General features: G+C 44.5%; 1 protein-coding gene across 3 annotated transcripts in view; it reads right to left on the reverse strand.

Moving 5' to 3' along the window:
* Positions 1-23388, reverse strand: part of ZDBF2 (zinc finger DBF-type containing 2) — a 326002-nt gene that overhangs the window by 94015 nt on the left and 208599 nt on the right. The window lies entirely within an intron of this gene.

The raw sequence follows: 23388 nt of genomic DNA on the forward strand, positions 1-23388 counted from the left end.
AGAAAGAGTTGAGAGTAGCTGTCAAGAGGCCAGTTATGTAACTTCGGAGTCTAGCCAGAGTAGTGGGCCTGCTTGCGGCATCCATCCAAGCAATCTTTCCTGGGACACTACACTACAGAGCCCTGCAGAGGCTCAAGATCAAGCACCTCTGAGGAGGCATGTGTTACCCCCAGCTTGTTCCGCTAGACGAGGAGAGCAGGACAGAGATGCAGTGGGGGCTACACAACATGGAAGGGTGGAACAGTCGAGCCATTGGAGACGTTCCAGAGCTCATCAAAGAGTCAGACGCCAGCAGATCAAGTTGGGGAGCCAGATGCGAACAGCTAGAGATAGGCAGGAAATTGTCTCCAGCAGAGCTCAAGTTGCACATCAACTGCCTGGAACTGTTTTCAGGCTATTATGCAGTGAAGGCCTTCGCCAAAGGGAAGTGCGAAGTTGCATCCTTTTGCGGATGGATAACAAATCAGCTGTAAGTTAGCTCAACAAGCTGGGGGTAGAGGGGCGAGATCCAGAATGCTGGTGGAACTAGCAAAGGACTTCTGCCTGGATCGGAAGATCTCAGGCACGGCAGAATACCTGCCGGGAGCGCAGAACATAGTAGCAGTTTGGAACTCTGCTATTTGCAGGACTCGAGCGACTGCAAATTGCACAAAGCTGTGTTTGCATAGCTACAATACGTGCAGGGACCGTTCACTACGGACCTCTTCGCCTCCAGGCTGAACACTCAGCTTCCAAAGTACTTCAGCTGGAAGCTACATTTGGCGGCTTTGGGGACAGACGCCTTCCTTCATATATGTGCAGGGAATGTCCACTACGCTTTTCCTCCCTTTGCGAGGCTGGCGAGGGCACTAGCAAAGGTCTGCAGAGTCAAAGCAGAAGTGGTGATAGTAACACCAGAATGGAAATCGCAGGCATGATTTCCAGTTCTGATGGAACTTTCCTCGGATTTCCTGCAGAGGATTCCCCATTGGACGGACTTGTTGACGGACCCATCCGATGCAGCACACCCACTAGTGCAAGGACAGAGTCTAGCATTGATTGCATGCAGAGTTTCAGGCACAGATTGTGTTTGCCAGGGCTTTCAGAGAAATCTACGAAGCTCATTGGGTATCCTGGGCAACACCCACCTCCAGGCGCTATAGTGCTGCATGGCAGACCTGGGAAGGATGGTGCAGGAGGAGGCGTTTTCCTCTCATTTCTGCCCCTGTAGTGCAGGTAATACATTTCTTAGCAAGCTTGCCCAGTCAGGGAAGAGCCTTCAGGACAGTTGGAGTATTATCGGCACTCTAAAACGTATAATGGAGACTAGAGAGTATGTTGCTGACCACACTAAACGGTCCCTCTTTACAAATACTCAAAATAACTCTAAAGTATTTAGGTGGTCATATGTCATTCTCTGTCTACACACTGTTGGCTGACTTCCAATTCCTTTTCTTTGAGGTAGATGTACTTATATCACAAATATTGACGACATTTCCACATACAGTCCATTCAACTTGATAACAGGTTTTTTTTTTATTATTAATTCAATAAATATTTACACAATGCAATTCATATTTTTATCATCATTGGGGTTACTGTGGACTAACAAACTGTGCATCTGAGTTTTTCTTAGCTTCTTCTATAAAAAACAATTGTTTTCCTATGAAAAAAACTCTACAGTTCTTATAATTGTTGTATTTCATCTTACGTCACATACATTCACACTTCTTTCATACTCTTTCTGCGACCCAACATGTTTCATTCCTCTCTTAGGTTCTCTAAAAACACTTCGCTGGAAATTCTTCAGGGGGACACTTCTGTTTTTTGCGGTTTATAGTGATTGCATCGAATGCCAAAGCATCGAATGCCTTAGCATCTAAAAAAAAAGCAACGGAAAAAAAAGCATCTAATGTATTTTTGTTTTCATTTTTTTTATGGGGAGGTCCCCCCAACCCCTGTTTTTTTACCCCTTAAAACCCATTACAATTAAAATAAAACCTTTACCTTTGAAAAAAATGCATTCAATGCTTTTTTTTCCGATGCTTTTGGCATGCAATGCTTTGTATTCGATGCAATGACTGGATACTGGTTTCTCCACATTACTTCTCATTGAGTTTAAAACAATAACTAATTCATCTGGATATTCTATAGTTCTTTCATGGACAGTCTTATTTTGTGCAAAATTGCATCCGTTAGAGGTTCTGTGCTTCTATTTTGAAGTTATTTCAACTTCTTCTATGTAGTTTTGCCAACTGTTCCCACCTATCGGTAGCTGTGTATGGAACAGGTTTTGTCGTGATATTTTAATCTGTTATGCAGGTCTTTGTTGTTATTAAACTGCCCAACTAGAGTATTCAGGAAGTTGTAACATGTATTTTGATTTTCTTCTCTTTACGTCATCTTGTTTGTAAGTATTCCGTTGTAACAGCGGTCATTCCCGTTCAAACTCGGCTGCGATAATGCATGTCTTTACCCAGCTTCTTCTAATGCGTGTGTTGCCTTGATCTTATGCCGTACTCGTTTGATTCGAGTAACCGGCTCTTACTCCTCGGTTCGGCAGGACAGGGTCCCAGCGATTTCAGCGGTGCACGAGTTGGTTGATGGTGCACCGGTGGGCGAGCATCCGGCAGTGGCTAGGGAGTGAAAGTTAGCAGGAAGTGCTCTTCCCTGTGAACGTCAACGCGGTCGTCAAACCTTTTGACCAATGGCCATGTAACAACCACCTTTCAGTTAAACAGTTATCAGGAAAGCTAGCAACTCACCTGTGTCTAGTTTCTTGCAGGCACGTGTTAGATGTCAGAGCTTTAGAGATTGACAGGAAAGTACTCTACCCAGAGGGTATAGCATTCAGCATAGCATGGCGTACCAAGACCAACTCATCAGTGATCTCTTACCCATATTTTCCAAATAATAGAAAGTTATGCATAGAATAGTGCATTAGGAGTTACAAGGCCGCTATGGCGGAAGTAAGGACATACAGCATATCACAGCTGCTAATTGTGCACAGGAAGTCTTATCATGCAGTGCCATCTGCTACCATAGCGAATTGGGTGAGAGAAATAATGGCCCTAGCAGGGGTTGGCATGTCAGTTTTGGGAGCATATTCCGCGAGGGGAGCCATGGCTTTTAAGGATTTTGCAGCAGGAGTTCCCCTGCAGGAGATTATGAAAGCAGCGGATTGGTCAAGTGACTGCATGTTCAAGACTTTCTATTTCAACCCTATATCAGCTATTGCTGCAGCGGTAGTCGAGAGCTTTGAACAAGCATAATGCTCGCCTTCGGTCTTGACATAGAATGAAAATTACCCAAGCTTACAGCACAGGGAGTCTTGATTTGATTATAGACACGGAGGCAAGCATTATCCCACCAAGCGAATATGCGCTATAGATTGTAATGTATAACTTTTATATGCGATGTAACAGCGTATTCGCCTCCCTAATGGTGTGTTTCTCTATTGTTACAGGAGATGACCAAAAAAGTGGCTGAGCGAATGCAGACCTGGGCATTCGGAGAAGGGAGGCTGGTCGGTCAGCAGGGCCGGAGTTGTTGCTCCTCCAGGAAGCAGGCTCTGGTTCAGGCACACTGGGAGGAGGATCGGTTTGGTTTGAGTGGACTTTTTTTTCAGAAGTGTCAAATTGCAGCATCCTAAAGAAGAGGAAGGGACTCAGGCAGGGCACATTATGTAGAGAGGAGTACATCCTGATTGGAGGACAGGGAGAGAGGCACTCATGGAAGCAGAGTCCCCTGCGACGGCAGACCTCTGATGGTCTCAGCATTGTTGCACGAGTCTGCTGCCCACCTTGACTCTTCCAGGGTCCCACCACCACTGATTCTTTTCTCCAGCTTTTCAGTATGCTGACAGTTCAGCGTTTGTTCACTTGCCCAACAGCAAGTTTGGATTTCGCTCTGCCACGATCGCTCTGCATCTTATCAGGCTTACGTCATCAGGTTACTTCCCCTGCGTGGAGATATACTGCTCTCTCTCTCTTTCTCTTTGAACTAATTCCCCTTCCTTATATGACAAGTGTTTTCCTCTCATTCTACTCGTCTCAGTAGACTGGTCAGTTTTCATTAAAAAAATATTTTCTTATTCTCGTGAAGAATATCCTTCAGCATTTATTTTGGCGCAGTTTTTATGTTCAACAAGATTTGATAATCCCAGGTATGCCATTATGCTTACTGGTAGAGGGTTCCATGTGTTAATATCCCTGCAAAAATATTACCATACAAAAATATCACCATATTTTTGCTGCAATATTAAGCCATGGAACCTGCGGGGGACACCACAGCAACCCCCATCATTTTTTTAATGGAGGGGGGGACACCCCCGCAACCTGCGGTCCCAATACCCCCATAAATTACCCCCACCAATAATATCGCCTATGGCCTTACCCCACAACCATATATACGGCGATATTATTGGTGGTGATAATATTACCTGATACCTGGTGGAGGGAGTTAAGTCATTGCCCCCAAAGCGGAGTCACTGCCAGAGAGGTCCCATTTGCCTAGACCGCTAGAGAGGGTGTTGCAAAGCGTGCTCAACTCCCTAGCCTCACAGGGGGAGGCACCCCCTTCGGGAGAAGGGACAAATTCCCTTGATTCTTCACAGCGGACAGACACATACTCTAGATAGATACACCATCCCACATCTCCATGCTGGATACCATCCACATTACGGGCATACAGGAGTTACATAACACAGACGCACTTTCAGATACAATATACTTTGTTTTAGATAGACAGACAGACCAAGTAACATGAGAATGAGGCTAAGCAGGTTTGTCACATTGATTGGATATTTTATCTTCTTCCATAATCATTGCTTCCTGCATTCCTCTTACTTACATACCTCTCTCTGACTAACATGTTCATAATTTATAAGCTTTGGCAATCCCAACTCCCAGGTTACATGGTTTGGTTTAGATTGGAAAAAATCTAAAAGATCCCAGCCTCCCAATTTCGGCTCTACATTGGACTGCTGGATCTCATGTTGAGCCCATCACGCAACAAACCGCACTTCCTTGAAGTTGCACCCAGATTTGCTACTTAAAAATCATACCCAATTGTAGCCAGGTCTCAGCTCTTCACCTCAAATTACTCTACAATTGTTACTGCTTGAACTAGAGGGATTGAGTCTACATTATTTCACACACATACAAACACAGCACTATACCACCTCCTTGTCTACCCCTTACTCAGTAATCGTCTTTCAGTTTCGAGAACCGAAGACAAGCTCACATAAGCGCTGAAAGAAAACTCACCGCACCAACATTAAATCTCAGAGACCTTTGGTGCATAGAAACCCATTAAAGGCCAATTACCATGCAGCAACTGCAGCATATGCAAATTTACGCCAGCCAAAATTTTATTTCAACTAGGAGAAATCATTTGGGCCCTTAATTCACACACAACATGTGAAAGTACAAATGTGATATATTTAATTCAATGTCCTTGCATCAAACTATGTGGGCAAAAGCTCAAGACATGTAAAAACACGTATCCCGAAATAGCGTTCCAAAAGACGTACCAAAACCATTACAGCACGTCACAATGGGCCATAGCCTTGATTTACATAGGTGGGCTTTAGAGAACATCTCAGACGCAGATAATAAAAAAAAAAGAAAAACTATCACTCGGACAACAGTTTTGGATGTACCACTTGAAGAGTTTCCCCGACGGATTAAACGATCAACCCTTAATTCATGATAGTGCTTCTGGTGCTACAAGAATGAAGTTACTTGCTTCATATATATTAGCCTCTTGTCCTGTTTAGACTCATGTTAGGCAATAGCTACTTCACTACTTGTTTTTTGACCGTTACAACATGAATAGGGTAGGACTATGAATCTATTATAAGCACGAAGTACTCCAAGAGCACATCCATAAGTCAGCATTCTAATGATTACAGAATAAATGTACACGCCTACGTCACAACGGCCATTGCTGTGACTCAGATTTCAAATAGTAGAACTAATTTGTTTATCATGAGCAATGACCCTAATCAGACTATTTACATGGTCACGTTAAGGCTTTAATATTTAGGTGTTACTACCTTAGCGCACACAGGCAGTTTCCCATGTCCCTTAAGAGTGTAATCTTTAATGAGCATTCTAGTTGTTTAAGTACTAGTTTACGCTATTACGTCAAGACATTGCTGTGGCTTCCGTCATTGGCAAATCTCTGTTTTTAAAGGATAAGAAGAAACTTTTCACGCTATTAACTTGGGGTTTACAACAACCGCATTTGGAGCAGGGACACGGACCCGTTATGGTTTCTAAATTAACGTATTCTAATCTAAACAGGTGAAGAGTTCCCATGCCCCATGGGTCCACAAATTATGTTAAATTAAGTATGCTGGAGACAGCAGGTACCTGCCGTCTCCAGCATACTTAATTGTCATCAAGTCTACTTTTCTTAAGTTACATAAATCAGGATAACAAATAGGACCGGTTCATGATGAGCTGGAGATAGGCCCACAGGCTCCCACCACCCAGGCTACATGGTTCCAATTGCCTGTGCTGAACTCACACACTCAAACCACAAACGCCAACATTCCCGGCACTCAGGGAACATTCTCACATGACATCACTAAAGTCCAAGCAGGCAGGAAGACACGACATAACACACCTCCCTTCCTTACACATACATGAACAAGGACATACACCCTGGAAGTGACACGATGTAACACGCCTCCCTTCTATTACAACATAGAGAAGGTCACATGTATGCAACACAGACACAACAACCAAACTTTAATCTTCCACCTGTGCCACGCAACCACACGCACACCCCCATATGCTACGGAAACCAAGTCATCCAGAAACCAGCTTAACTAACCACCAAGCAGCAGATCAGCACCAACATTGCTACGTCCACCACGAACGAAAATGCAAAAAACACATCACACCCAAAACTGCCACTAACGGGTCTCAGACCTGCCCCATTTGCGCACTGCCTGCCCCTACTTGGGCCTAACATCTACATTCCTGACCAACCACATAAGAACTCGAAACCTTCCACTCACTGCTGCCACTAGTGAGTCTCAGACCTGCCTCATCTGAGCACAAGCTGCCCCTCACCGGGTTGGCACACGGAGCTGCTGCACAATGAGAACACTAATCTAAACTCCAATAACCAGACAAGCTATGAATGGTACCACATATGGAATGCCAACACACAAAAGCCTCAACACACAGTAAACACCACTCTCACTACACACATTATATTTAGAGTATGACAACATAATGCTCCAAAAATGTTAACGAACCCTCAAACAACAAACACCACACCCTAGTATGCTGGCCAGCCAGACTAGGCAGCTATGGTCGAGCTCAACTGAGCAAGAAAAACTCAACCTTCGAAACCAAGAAATCTGGTTGCAGCCAAAAGATGGTAAACTTGTCACGTTAACCCAACAGAGGTGTGACCCCAGCACACACCTTAGGTGTTAAAACTACTGAGATGCATAAGTCAACAAAATACTTTTTAAACTGGGCTCAGAGTAATCCTCACAGTCATGTACCCAGCAACCAAAATATTCCACAACGCTAGAGCTTCCGAGCCTATCAACACCACGCCAACTGAACTTCCAACAGTTCACCAATCTATTTACTTTGAGACTTGGTGAGGTGCACATGCGTCCATAATCCAACTAAACAGAGATCCTGAGCCAGAACTACTAAAACAAACAGCAGTGTATAATTCAGAAATCCTGAGAAAAAAACTACAAATCAGAAAGTCTATGCACCATTTGCATTGGTCTCGTAATTGCACACTTCCCTTGGATAACTCACTGGGTGTAGGAGGCATCCCAACCTACAATAACAATGGCTACATCCTACTGCTGTGTGGGAGGTGTCCCACCCACACCAGTCGCAAATATCAAACCAAGAAAATCACAAATCATTCAATCTTGTCACTCTAGCAGTAAGCACACAAACTATGCATGTAAGTATTGCATCTGCAAACTCAACTCAACCTTTAAGGCATATACATGTCTAACAGCAGACTAAACAGTAAAAAAGGCATTGCTTTCCATCTTCAAGAAAAACAATACTGTGCTAAAAACCAAAAAACAACCTTGGAACTTCAACAGAAGCCCAGGGATCGTATCTCTCCAGGCTGAAATCTCTGCACTGGCACCCAGTGGCGGAGAGGATTAAGTTCAAAACCCTCTGCATTGTCCACAAGGCATTCTGGTTTCTGGGGCCTCAATACCTTCAACTCACTCTTCCTAAATATCTTCCCTCTGAGCTCTTCGCTCATCCACCTCCAACTCCCTCAGGGTCAGTCGCTTCTTCAAGCAGCAAGTTGGTGGTAGATCTCTTTCTTCTGCCGGGGCCTCCCTCTGGAACATCCTCCCAGCCCCTCAAACTTGAGGCGAATCACCTACAGTTCCGGAAGCACCTTAAGACCTTCCGCTTTGCTTCTGCTTTCTCTCCTCTCCCCTGCTGATCTCCTGACTGAATCTCAAACTGCAATGGTTACCTGGCTACCCACTGATCTCAGGCCCAGTTCCCCACCCCGCCAGTTGCACACCTGCACTGCCCCACTGGCAACCCTTGCACTCTGGGACTGTTCTGTATCTCTACAGACCCGACTTGCACCTGCCACCAGCTGGTCGCACTTATATTCATTTATTGCCTTTATGTATCTTACTGTTATCCTATGTACTGCACTATCCCCTCCCCATTCGCGCCGCACTGTTCCCCTTCCCCCATCCCCTGCACTTGCACAATCTCAATGTCACCTGGCCTAGTAGGATCACTGTCTTTGTCTTCCCTCCGTTTCCCCTCCCAGGCACTGTCGCGGCTTGAAATACTTGTGTATAGGTGCGTTATAAATCCCATATCATAACAGAGATAGCTGAACATTCTCAAAGTATTTAATTTAATATATTCAAAGCATTCAGCACCTCATCCCTACATTCCAAACACTCAAAGTTTAATTCACTTTAAAAAATGCCTAAATGTCCATGCTGCTGAAGAGCAGACTATTCCGGCGAACCCTACAAAATGGTTAATACTAACATATAAACTTCTGTACTCGTATATCCTACAGAGACTAACACACGTTTTACTGTTATCGCAATATGGTAAAATGCAAAACGTCCATGCCGCTTCAGAGAAGCTTAAACCTGCAAAGGCTCAAAACGATGGTTAAATGATAACATCTGTTCTTTCAATCTAACACCTGATATCACACAGCCTATATAAATGTTGTCCATACAAAGGCAATACCAATCAACAGCTTACCTGTAAACTGCACACCAGAATGATCAACACGTGTATAGATCAACACGTGTATAACTTTTCATGTTCACCAAATAAGTAAATGCTACAAGATTCCAGCCAAAACAATACCGTAAAACAATAGTTGCAGATCAAATGGGAAAAGCCTCTGCATCTCTCCTCTGGTCTTGCATACAGGACATACGGCAATCCTTTTTTTCTTTCATCGTGCTTGTCCATGTAAGACCTTCCTGGAGAACTTCGTATTCGGATAGAGTCCAGTTCTCGTCGCAGTTCTGGTAACGTTCTAGTCCTTATGAGGCTACATTCCGAGCTCCAGCAACTCCCCAGTGCCATCAGTGAATTCACTAGTTTCTCTCGAAGCGGAAAACCTAACAAAGCTCTCCACAGCACAACAGCTGCAATGGCCGCTTCCTAGAGACATAGGTGAACTTCGGCATGAGCGGCAGCCATCTCCTCTCACTACGCTCTCCTGTGCGTTAGCTATGTAATGTAGTTTTACCAAAGGAAACATTCTAGAGTGAGCAGAGATCAACCGGTAACTGTGCATATTCATTTCGACGATTTAAGCCATCACAGCTCTGCAATAAGACACTTTGTGCTCAAAGCACCTGGGAACACCTTGCTTGTAGCATGCAGCCCAGGGCGCCTTTTCCTTTCTCTCAACTCTCAAAAGGTGCAGTAAGGCTTACCACTACTGCACTGCCCTGGTTGGACAACTTCATGGGGGCGGTGAGACCCCTCCTCCTTTTCTCCTTCATTACCCCCGCAGCAGGAATGCAGCATTCTCTCCTCTGCAGGCACCGGGTGCTGGTTCCTCCTGTCCAGCAGGGTCCAGAACAAAGCCAACTGGTCGCCAGTGTTAAAAGCAAGTATCTTGGAGGCAGCAGGTCATCAATTCATCTTTATTAAATTACATCAATCAGGATAACAAATAGGACAAGTTCACTAGGAGCTGGAGTTAGGCCCACAGGCTCCCACCACCCAGGCAAAATGGTTCTAACTGCCTGGGATGGAACATGCACACTCAAACCACAACACACCAACATTCCAGGCACTCAGGGAACATTCTCACCATGACATCACTAAAATCCAAATCGGAAGGAAGACACAACAACAATAAAATATAGGTTCCATTACAATTTCTTCTAGCAACCACGTTTGCTCAATTCCAAAGAAGAGGGATTTTTGTACCTCAATTACTACGCTGAACTGCAAATTGGATACTAATACAAATGACAAGACAGGTATGCACTGTCTGCCCCAATCTAGGTTTTGTTAAGTCTGCCACTCTAATTCAGGCCTTGAGGCGGTTGACCTTTTTGAGACCAGGTCTCATAACGTTTGTTTTCTCAGGCAACGTTTGTGCCATTGGAGAACCCTTAGAAATTAGAGCCTCCACAGAAGCTAGTGGGGAAGGCTGATATATCCTTTCAAAATTGTTAGATATTTGGTAAATATATATCCCACAAATGTTTCAATACATATCACTTGTTTTTAGACTGGTCTATGCACTCCTGAAGAATACAACACTTCAATTAGTTGTAGCAAATTAGTTGTAGCAATTGTCGAAACTAGTCATTTTCAGTGCTATGCGGATGATACTCTGCTCATTTTCAGGCTACCGTTGGCCTCCTCCTCTCCTTCCCTCATCTCTGACTGACTGTCTGTCTGCTATCCAGGAGTGGTGTGCCGCCAATGACCTCTGCCTTAATGTCAGTAAGAGTGAGATTTTACTCATTGGCACACCTTCTCCCTTCTTCCTGCTCCCACCTGCAAGGCTAAAATCCTCAGGGTCATCTTCGACTCCACACTCTCCTTCTCTCCTCACATCTCTGACATCTCCAAGAAGTCAAACTACCAGCTGCACCTCCTCAGAGGTATTCTTCCTCTCCTCTCCTTCCCCCAGAAGCTCACCGTCTCCAGAGCCCTGGTTCTTTCTAGGCTGGACTATTGCAACAGCCTCTATCTAAATCTGCCTGCCTCCACTCTCTGCCCCCTGCAACTTATCCAGAACAGGACTGCGAGACTTGTCCTTGGCCTCAAGCCCAGGGATTGTATCTCTCCAGGACTGGAATCTCTGCACTGGCTCCCAGTGGCTGCGAGGATTAGTTCAAAACCCTCTGCATTGTCCACAAGGCCTACTGGGGCCTGGGGCCGCAATACCTTCAACTCTCTCTTCCCAAATATCTGCCTTCTCGAGCTCTTCACTCATCTGCCTCCAACTCCCTCAGGGTCAGTCACTTCTCCAAGCAACGAGTTGGTGGTAATCTCTTTCTTCGGCTGGTGATTCCCTCTAGAACAGCCTTCCTGCCTCCCTGAAACTTGAGGAGAACCATCTCCCATTCCGGAAGCACCTCAAAACCTTCCTCTTTGCTTCTGCCATCTCTTCTCCTCTCCCCTGCTGACTTCCTGACTGAAACTGCACTGGTTACCTGGCCACCCTCTGATCCAGGGCCCAGGTCACCCCCCCACCAGTTGCATACCTGCACTGGCAACCCCTGCACTTGGGGACTGTTGTCCGTATCCCTATAGTCCCCTTCCCAGCACTTGACATCTGATACATGCACTTTTCCTTGCACTTGCCACCAGCTGGCCATAATTCTATATTGTTCTATTTTTTTTTCTATGCATCCCATGTACTGCACTTCCCCCCTCTCGCTCTCCCTCGCACTTTTCCTTTTCCCCCCTTCCCATGCACTTGCGTGGTCTGATTGACATCTGGCCTAGTAGAATCGCTGTCTGTCTGGTAAAATTCCCTGATAAAAAGATGACAGAATTTCCTCAGAGTGCGACTAAACTTGATTCATACATGATCAGTTTTAGTTTGTTGGGGTTGTGAGGGTAAACATCACTCCTATGCCTAGGTTGTAAAGATCCCAAAGCTCAGACTATCAAGCTTTTGTTGAGGTATTCTGGGGGAACGTGGCTTGCTAGAGAAGGATATCTGGGGCCTTTAACTGTCTTAACAGATTGGTTATCCACAAGATGTTCTGGGAGAGAATGATAGCGGGCCATGAAAACCGCCTTAACAATTAATGTGATCAGAGTTTTACAACAGACTGGGTTCATTATGCTAAAATACTGTTAAGATTTGCTGACCGTTTCTTATTTTCTGGTATTCCCTTTTTACTAAAAATGCAGACATGGGAAAACATCTTATTTGGTAATGATTTGTAATTTGTTATTTGGATTTGGTCGATTTGTAGTTTTATGAAATGTATTGTGAAAAACCAAAATGTGGTTGTATTGCAAATAAAAAAAAGAAAAGAAAATATAAGAACATCTTTTGAGCTCAATAGTTATGAAGACAACCCAAGCCCAAACTGTGTCTCAACTAGTGGACTTCCTTTATATGTTGTGCAAACATTGTTCACTGCATGTATGCACTTGGCACTTTCTTTACCAAGGGATGGGGTCCAAAACAGGCTCCCTCCATATGCAGTGAAAATATTGTCTATTTCATTGTATGCATATTGCACTTTATTTTGAGGGGAGTTAGGTAATTGAGTTTGTTCAGCAAATACATTTTTTTTTACACAGTTCTCCTTTTCCTTTTAATAATTGTGATGTCATGAGATGCATAGCACAACAATGTCTTTGTTTTTGGTGGATTTTAGATTGTTTGATTAAAAGGTTCATATGATGACTCATGATTAAATACTTCATGAGAGTTTCTTTAGTTGCGTGTGGTCCACATGCCTGAGTACCTGAATAGCCTATAGACATCCTTAGTTCTTTAATTCTATTCTAATCTTTCCCTTCAGACACATATCCCACTTTGGTTGAGTACTTTCCGATCAACATAGAGGGAGAACTAATGATCTAAGATGTTCAGCCACAGCCACGTCGGTTACAGGCATGCGGTAGGGAGGGTGGGGGGTTATTTATCCCAATATTGTCCAATACCTACAGAATGCCTTTTCCCCCTCCCCATTTCTATTGAAAAGCTGTGTCGATTCCCAGAGGCCCAAACGGAGAACACCCCATTTAGTTTTGCCCAGGGTGTAATTCAAAACTCCTTTGGAAATACAAGCACAAAGTGTTCAATAGTTGTCTGCCCCGGGAGCATGCGGAAGACAGCTGCCGGCCGTGCCAGAAATGTAACTCCAAGACACTTAAAGAGCGTGTGTGTTCAAAAGCACTGGCCAGCATATGTCATGCCGGCGGAATCAGTGAAGGTCCAAACCAGCGTTCAGATACAGGAACTCTACGTCAGGGATTTAGATGCTGGAGTCGACACCAACCCCATACAGCCCAGTGAGGAGGCATCAGTAGGCAACGCCGCACAGCCAATCCAAAACTCGGACGGCTCATTGTCGAGACGAGTTATGGAGAATACTCCAGATGATTGAGATGCTGCAAAAACACACAAATCAAAACAAACACCAACACAACAGCAGTTGAGACAAAGTTGTGGAAGGGCCAGGAATCAGGTCTAAAATGCAAAGATACCGTGTGCATCCAGTCATCTAGAGTAATAATCGTCCATGATGGGAAAAGCAACGCGAGCACACACAAAACCGATAAAAAGCAGGAAACAGAAAAGGAGGCAAGAAAAAGCAAACTAACAATTCCACTCCTCACACACGTTCAGACAAAAACATATACGAGGGAGGCGAGACACTTTCTGCATTAAATCAACAGAAGGGCCCGCTTAATATTTCCGACTCGGATGAAGATTGGGGGGAGGAGGGTTGAGCAGGCATCTGGGTTTCAGCATTACCTATTCAAATTTCCTTTGCCCTAGAGGTTACTCTTCGACTCCATAAAGAATGGACCATGAACGATATTAAAGAAACCAATTCTAGGGTGCAACCAGGGGGAAATCACCTACCACACCAACAAGGTAGCTTTCAATTAGGAGAATAAGTGAACTGTGGCTCTCCCTTTCACAGAAACGTTTGTCACTATTCATAAGCTGGTTTAGAGAACTCAAACATTTTTCACTGGAATACATTTCAAAGTTTCATGTTAATCAATCCATTCAATTACCATCCTTTTTCTCAAATCCACAGAGTAGGTGGTGGGAGGAGAAAGTACTGCACTCTCAAGACGAATGTAGAGCTGTAATGTTCTACCTTGACAGAACAGTATAATTTAGGATAACAAGTCAATTCTTAGTTTAATTTGCAATGGACTGAGAGGGTGACCCAGTAACAAAGACCACCATTGCGAGATGGATTGCTAGCGCGGAAAACACTTCCATTCACATTGAGAGCTCATTCCACAAGTAGCACAGGGGCAACTTTAGCATACATTGCTAATGTCCGTTAGTAGGGCTGCAACTTGGAGTTCAGTGCACACCTTTACACAACACTATTGTCTGGATATACAAGCAAAAGCTGTTTCACAGGAGGGGCAAGTGTTATTAAAGAATGTATTTGCAACTGTACCGGTAGCTTACCCGCCTCTTCCTTCAGGCACTGCTTGCTAGTCTATGCAAAGCTTATGAATCTATGGAGATTTAAGCAACTGTTTGAGTCTTTATTTCTACAGAACACAAAGGGTGAAACTCAAAAGTCAAAATAGTCAATGTAAAGGTCTCAGAAAAAGCCCCATAAAGTCTTTTAGCCTGGGTGCCAAGTTCTCTCTTCCATCGGGTGGTTGCTGCTTGTTCTGGACAAGCTAGTTGTAAGATTTCCTGGGTCCTGTACCAATGAATATCTATCAGCAAGTGTCCACACAAAGGTCCAATTTGTGTTGGTTTTCCTATTCTCTGTTGAGGTTCTTCTGCATCTCCTTCACCAACTGTAGATATAACAAGCTTCTCAAAGTGCTGGATTTGGAGCCAGGAGTCCCCACAGCCAGACTATACCTCAGGGCCCATCTCCACCTTCCGAGATGCTTAACTATACGTCTTCCTTACTATGCTCCTCTCTAACCCTGCTCTGTTTTCCCGGACAAGATTGCATACCTCCTCCTGCCTTCTTGACCTGTCTTGTGCTGAACTGGCCTCCACGTGCCTTCCTGCTCTTAATACCTTACAGACCACCCCTTCCACTTGTTACCACCTCATTTATCGTCTACACTTCCACCTGTTACTATTCCCTTCATATCTTCATCATCTATTCAGACTAACATTTCCTCTAGGTCTTCACCTCCTCCTCCTTTAGATCTTTACCACAAACTCCTAGAAGCACATCTTCCAGATTTTAACTACCTTCTCCGACTACCACCTACTCCAGATCTTCCAATCCCCACTTGGTTCCTTCTCTGCTTCTAGCCTTCAAAAAAGTGCAGTGCTCCATCTTTCAACCGCAATCCACATTACAGTAATCACTAGCCACAACCTGCTCCAACAAACGATACCTTAAAACTGGGACTGCTTTTCACTCTCCTCACCCTGGGTGATCTTTCCTTCCACTGATGGGTTGCACTTGCATGCAGGAATTGCATAATGGCTGTGATTGGTTTTTGCTTTCAGTGTCATCTGGGTCAAATTGTGGTTTATGTGGCTGGGCCATAAATGATGAGGCCCAGCTACCATTTTCAAATGGTTTCATTGCATTCAGTGAGCCCCTGATTGCCTGGACTGGGGTCTAGGGAAAAATAATAAGGTGGACCGTTGCCCGCCTTGCAATCGTTAATGTTTGAAAATAATGTTTTCTTGTGCCCAGTTTGGTTGCTAGTAAGGTATAATTTCTGGGAACTTTCCAGTCCAGGGAACAGGGCCTTCCTATCCCTTGGGGTGCAAAGCTGTACAATGAAAAAAGGCTGTACCTATACTCTGGTGTCTCACTCACTTGGGGAACAATGAAGCAACAGGGCATGGGCTGGTTTTGGAAGTACCAGGAGCTTGCAAACTTGACATAACTTGCCAGCGAGAACATGCAGTGAACTTTGTTTCTTCATAAGGGCAAGTGAATGTTTCTGGGCATACGTTACTGAGTATTGCTTGAGAAGGAATATGAATAAAGGGCATGACCGTAACTTCATGGCTAGGAGTACCGAATTTGCTGTGAAGGACAGCAGCCTTGGCTATAAGCGGGAGGGTATTAGTGTTGGGTCTTGTGACACAGGGCAAATAGTGTGAATGTGTCCTGCCAAGTGGTTAGGGCCAATGGAAAGCAGTTTGGCCAACATAAGGGGACTTTTGAAGTGAAAAAATACCTTCTCCAATAATCGCTACAGAAATCAGGTTACAGCCTGGAAAAGATTCACGGATTACAGACTTGGAGGGGTGACATCAACTCCCTCAAAAATGTTCTGTGAAATATCATTTCTGGATATTACCATAAAATATCATGAAGGTAAATTTCATACTACTTAATATTGCAAATACACCGACAGGAATACAATGCTGTATTATACAAGTGAACACCCTAAAACAAACAAAAGATGATATGTTTCGTTTGAGCCAGTTTCTAAGGCTATATCAAAAGTGTCATTTCAAAACCTATCCAGTGATGATAAATCCAGTGAAAATATCATCAGGAGGCAATGTTTTTTCAAATGTGCAGTGTGGGGAATCCTGTGGATTCACCCCTAAACCCATGCCTAAAGTCTCCTCCCAGGTGTCCAGGAGAGAGCAGACGCTTCTAGATCCCAATCCTCGGGGCGGTTTACTGCAGCAAGATCACCTGAGTGGAGACAAGGCCCAGGGTAGTGGGGTGATTTCACAGGGAGAGACATGGTATTTCTCCTTGGAGAGGGATGCTCTTACCAGAGTTACAGGAGGAACTGGCTTATTGTCATGTTGATATATCGTGACCTCCTGTTAAGAATGGAAGGGTGAACTGCAAGGGTGTAATCCAACAAAGGGTTTTCTCCAAAGAACAGGTCTTTCATATATCCTCCCCAATGCATATATCCTCCCCAATGCAAAGGGTATGCTAAAAAGGATGATGGAAATATGGTATCTTTGTTCCATCTGTCTCTAAAAGGGGTAAACCCTACAATCCCTCTCTTAACATCAAGAGAGGTAAAAATACTGTTTGAAATAAGGGAGAAGAAAACCCTAATTTCCTTAAAAAGGACTATATGTTCCAGAATCCCTCAGAGACTGATGAATAACTGGGACGAAGAGCTGAAGAGCATGTAGAGCTAAAGGACAGGCAGGCCTAACAGCCTGTGGCAGGGTCAGGCCATTAACTCTAAGGGCTTGCACCTGAAGCCAATGAACCCACCTGAGGGGAATAAAAGGTTGCTTCAGAAAGGAGCAATAGAGGGAAGCTGGAGCAGGAGCTGGAAGGTCGGCAGCAGTAGCAGAAGAAACAAGAGCAGTTGTTAGTTCACTAGGAAGTGTGACCACAGAAGGGACGCCATAGCGAAGGAAGAGCGGTTTTCACATGCAGGTTCCATGTTGGTCCTGTGCTCACAGGCTCTACTTTGCTTTGGCTGCATTGGAAGAGATTGAGAGGAACTAGTAATCTTTCCAGGTGCACCCAATTGCTGTGAATGCAGAGCTGAAGTTGTGCATCTACCCAAGGCCTGTGTGCAGAAGCAAGCTTAGGGAAGCTGATAAAAGAAGACTCTCCATTATTGAGGCCGGATCTGAGACACCCGTGCAGCAGTGGGTGGAAGTAGAAGTCGCCCGCCATCGCTGTGACTTTAGAACCGGTGAGTGAAGCTCCATACCTCTGAGCAAAAGCCTATATTTACCTTGCCTCAACGAGTGCAAAAAAGGAAATCGTTCGAGCTAAAGAGGACTTGGCATTCCTTGGTTTCATTTTGGAAAACCAAAATCAGAAATCTCACTCTCACCAGTCAGGAGACCGAGGGTGTAATTTGAGACGAAACGTCAAAGGTCGTGACAACGAAAACAGGAGTGAAAGGAAAAGTCACTCCGATCCCAAGCAAGTTTCTGAAAGCCACATTCAGAAGCCCCCAGCTTCCATCAACGCGTCTTCAATCCGAAAATTTGAACCGCTGGGTATAAAGAAAACCTTTGACTGCAAGGGGCCTTACTCGGCTAAATCGAAAGTCGTAAAGGTGACATCTATACCCGATACTTCCACTGTTCCGAGTAACGCCACACATTGTTCATTGTCTCGGACAGCACCAATCAGCCAAAAGACAAACCTCAGAGTTTGTGGGCCTGGCTCCCAAAGGCTCTCACACTCAAGAAAAAATAGCAATGCGCAGGTCGGCCAAGAGGGCTTTCGGTCACTTCGACTGCCGACCCAACTCCACCCCCCCTGCGTCTCTGCTCTTGGAACACCCGTGGTCATTTGCACCAAACAATGCCGAGCGACGCAAACCTGGCTGCTTTTGATATCATTTGCCTACAAGAGACATGGCTCGAGAAATCGCCTGCTATGGACGGCTACGACGTCATTTTGGCACCAGCAAATAAAGGATTAATGGGCCGCCCGACATCTGGTCTTCTCATCGCCTACCGGTAGGGGAGGAGTCTGAAGATCAAGGCCACCCTCCTTTCCAACCTTTCAATCCTGGCAGTACTATTTGACTGGGCGGATCAACCAAATTGCGGGCCCTCCCAAACCGCAATTATCAACACCTACTGGAACCCAGCAGCCATAAACCAACAGTCATACTTAGCGACAATGGAAAATCTAGTAGATGAAATCCAAGCTTCCAATCAGGTCCCTTCGATCATCATTTGCGGTGACCTAAACGCCCACTGCTCGGACCACCGCACAAAGTTGGGCAAATCTTCTTCGAATCCCGCCACAAAAAGAGGGAGCCTGTGGTCAACACTGATGGCATCAAGAAAAATAGAAAATTCGGACTCAGTTTTCCCCAACGCTGACCGTTCACCCACTTGGGAGCAAGGTGTTCACCACGCCACTATTGACTACATTTTTGCCTTGCGCTACCTTCTTTCGAAGGTAAAAGACTTAGAGGTTCGCAAAACTAAAGCGAGCGACCATAACCAGCTCATCATGTCTCTGCAATCCCATTTTAATCCACCGGCACCGTATGTGGTAGGGGTTGACTCAAATTCACGAGGCAATCGCTTGAACCTGACAACGAAATCAGTCTCAGATTTGTCTGCAAAATATGCTTTGGGGCTACGTTCTGGCGGAAAAGATTCTTTGGACTACGTACCTCTTCTTCTACAATATAGGGCCGAAACAAAAACATCGGCCCCATCACTTACTGTTCCGAGACATTCCTTTGATGCAACACTGGTTGCAAAGAGGCGTGAACTGCGCAGACTGAAACGACGGCTTGGGTCCCTCCCACAAAATCAAGACCAACTAAAGTCAGAAATAAAGGCATACACAAACTGGGTAAAAAACCACCGCCACAACTTGTACCAGGAGGACGCTGAATCCATGCTAAAAACACTCTGCGGAAATAAAGCAAAAGATTTCTGGTCTCTGCTAAAAACTTTAACACCTTCTCTAAACAACACGACCATCAACGCCACGGCGGAAGCAAAATGGATCAGTCACTTCTCGTCCCTTTTTGAAGCTCCACTCTCCACAGGCCTGCCTGTTTCGAAATCGAAAAACGAAAATTGGGTGAAATTGGACGACCTGGCGGAAATCAGAGATCAAATTAAAAACCTGAAGAACTCCAGAGCGACGGGCCCGGATGGAATTTCGAACTTAGACTTGAAAAAAAACGCAGACGAATGGGCACCACTTATCCGGGCTATCTTCGCGCAGTGTGCCGCCCAGAAATCGCTCCCTCCATCATGGACGAGGGCGGTTATCGTCCCAATTTACAAGAAAGGTGACATCACCGATCCACTAAATTACCGCCCTATAGCCCTTTTGGATTGTATTGGGAAAGTCTACGGGTGCCTTCTTTTAAAAAGATTTGATGCCTGGTCAAAGTCGGCGCCTTATAATGACAGGTTTCAAACGGGCTTTAAAAGAAATGTCGGAACAGCGGCTAACATACTTACCATCAGTGTACTGAAAAGCAAGGTCTTGGAGGGCAAACCAAGGATCTTTGTGGCCTTTGTCGATCTCTCCCAAGCCTTTGACTTGGTCGACAGGCAGCGCCTCTGGTACAAACTCGAAGGCTGGGGGTGCCCTCAGGAGATTCTGCAACCAATCAATCAAGGCTCTCCACTCAGAAACCACCCTCAGGGTCTGATTGCCACAAATGGGCAACTTGTCATCTGAAATCCAGACGGGTCGAGGGGTGAAACAAGGCTGCCCCCTAGCTCCAGCACTGTTTCTGGCCTATATTGGTGATTATGGCATCTCAGAAGATCCGTCAAGGACTTTTCCGCCTTCCCTGTCCACAGCAAAAATAAGCCACCTATTGTATGCTGACGACCTCATCCAACTCGACCAGACCCAGATTAGCCTCCAGAGGCAATTATCAAACCTCCTACGTTACTTGTCTGAGAACAACTTAAAAATAAACAAAGAAAAAACCAAAATCTTGTCCCTGGAGTCCGGCCAGAAAAAAAAACGCAGACAACTTCAAATGGTATCTGGAAGACTACGTGATCGAGAAAGTCACAGTATACAAATACCTTGGAGTCCTGATAGACAGCACCAAACAAGAAAGTTCAACGCAGGCAAACCTTCAACTTAGAATAAAGAAGTTGACATCTCAAGGAAAGGCGATTGACACAAAATTCGGTACATTTTCTTGTATCCCTGTGATCGAATTCTACAGAAAGAAAGTCATCCCCTCCATCACTTACGGAGCCGAAGCCATGCCTCTGATTCCAAGTAAAATCTGGCAGAAACTGGAAAGTGTGTTTTGGAAAGGGGTCCTGTCCCTTCCAAAATCAACGTCCATATCTGCTATCCGGAGAGAACTGAGCCTAGTGTCTTTAAAGACAACAGTTGACATTAGTTCCCTGAGACTGTACCCGAAAATGCATCATGGATGGGAGTGATGATATTTTCTGTCTCCTAAATAAGGAGTTAAACTCTGGCAAGGTGCAAATGCTGGCAGTATGGAAGGAAGCAAACTTGGCTTTACTCAACTCAGTCGTCTGCTCGGAAGCCGACCTTACTTCACATCCAACTAGAGTGTTCAAAAAATTGAAAGCGCTTGACTGGATTCAAACCCAGGAGTCTGCTTCAAACAACAAACTTCTCCAGCACTTGCCTCCAACATTCCGTAAGCTCAACGAGCCAATGAAGTACCTTCAAAAATTCCCCAATAGGGGGGCTCGGAATGCCCTTCTAAGGATAAGGATGAACTTGGTGGCCACAAACGAAATCCGCAAGATCAGAGGTTTATATGATGCAAGCGCTTGTCGCTTATGTGAAAATAAAACCGAATCCATCAGACATTTGCTTCTGTCATGCCCGAAAAATCAGAACCTGAGAGGGGCTTACTTGAATCATCTAATTGTGGAGGATCGAGGGTGGGACGACGACACCTGGTGGAATAGACTGATCAGCGGAGACAGAATAACCTGGCTCCTGGCAACCGTGAAAATATTGGAACACACGATGAAAATGACAACAGCCACAGGGTCCCACCCTGGCTAGTTATCGCGCAATTTACTGCTTCGGTTCTTTTTGTAATATTCTTTTGAATATACACAAATAAAAATTAAAAAAAAAAAAGCACAAGAATTACCTTGCCAGTAACTGTAGCCAGCAGAATTCACACTCACGTGGAGCGAGTGAAGTTTTTCGCAGTAGTGGTAAGTCTCTATAACAAAGGGAAGTTGTATCAAGCGTTTTCAGCACAAGTGAAAGTGCTTGTGTAAGAAGAAAATCTTTCTTTGCCCATTGTTGCATTTAAAACCATTACCGGGATGTCACGTGTCTCCTATTTAGCGGGAGAACATTATCGGTAATTGGTCAAGAAGTAGTAATTGACTTTCCCAAAGTGTTACAAGAACACTTCACATCACAGAATGGTTACATATGGGAAACTGGGAACGCAAGTTAGAAGTTGAAGTTTATCATCAAAGAAACATTGTGTATACCTAATTTCATTTCTGAAGTGAAAACTGACTCTTGTAACATTCAGAACAAATACTTAATACTTGTAGAATTTGCTGAAGTTGCGAACAGAACAAGCATTACCCAAGTCAGTAGACAGTTTCTTTATAAAGTGAAACCAGCTCAATTAAGATCTGAACACCAGTGTTCTGAAGTTGTTGAAGTTGATACAAACCCAAAGTCCTGATACAAGTGTGACAAGGTTATCCAAGGCTGGAAAAGTGGCAATACAGCTTTTTGACAACTACTGGATATCAGAGGGTGTGCATAAAGCTGGTGCTTGGTGGGGAAGGGAGCTGGGTGCTTGTTAAAAAGAACTATTCAACAATCTGTGAAGCTGAGACTGTTGAAGCTGACAGGAAGAAGCAGTCTTGAAGCAGAGACAGATTTGTTTGATAGCTGCAAGACAGAAAGGCAAAGAGGCTACCATTTCTTATAGGATAGAAAGAAGAGTGCCTTGCCAACCTGTAGAGGTCAAAGAGTCTTGTATAAAGGTGCCTAACATATTTTCAAAATAACCATTTGCAGTGGAAGCAGTAGAGCTGTGGTTATCTATCATTTTGTCAGACTTTTTTTCTCTGAATGAAGTTGAAGCAGTAGTAGACTGCGAGGTAGAGGAGTTTGCTTTCACAGCATCAATTGCAGAAGGGAGATGCCAAGAAGAGAGCAACCCCCTTAGAAGAAGCATCCTGACAAATTGTATTCATGACGCTGCAGGGGTTACAAAAGAAGAGCTGTTATTAAAGCAGAAGTGGTACTTTTGTTTTGATGTTTTTTCATTCTATCCTGGACGGAGGTTATCCAGGATTACCATTGGTGGAACTTGGACGGGAACGTTTTAACAAACCAAGAAGGAACCGTTTCTTGTGGATTTTTGTTTGATTTAACTTTTGTTTTTAAAAACTTTTTAAGAACTGATTTAAGACTTTAATTTTCCTTCTAAGAGATTAACTTTGGACATTCCTGGGGAAGAAGATATGCCCAGGCCATCCAAGACCCTGGTTGTTTGGTAATCTATTATTGATGTTGTTTATGCTTTGTTTTGATTTTTCTGTTTAGTGTGAGGGCCAGTTGTGTGTATGGTAGGAGATTCTCCCTTAGATTCTAGACTAGGTAAAGATTCCCCTGGTAGAGTAGGCTTAGTTAGTTTTATTTGCATTTTCCTTTTGAAATAAAATATCAAATAATGAGAAAGCTACAAGCAGTTGTCCGCCTCGCATTACTGACCCTTCACAGAACCCTATTATCCAGCACTTTCACCAGATGTTCTAGTACTGGAGTGTAGCAGGGTACAAAATGTGCACTCGCCA

Source organism: Ambystoma mexicanum, chromosome 9 (genome assembly GCF_040938575.1).
Source record: "Ambystoma mexicanum isolate Mex_15411 chromosome 9, UKY_AmexF1_1, whole genome shotgun sequence".
NCBI classification, from domain to species: Eukaryota; Metazoa; Chordata; class Amphibia; order Caudata; family Ambystomatidae; genus Ambystoma; species Ambystoma mexicanum.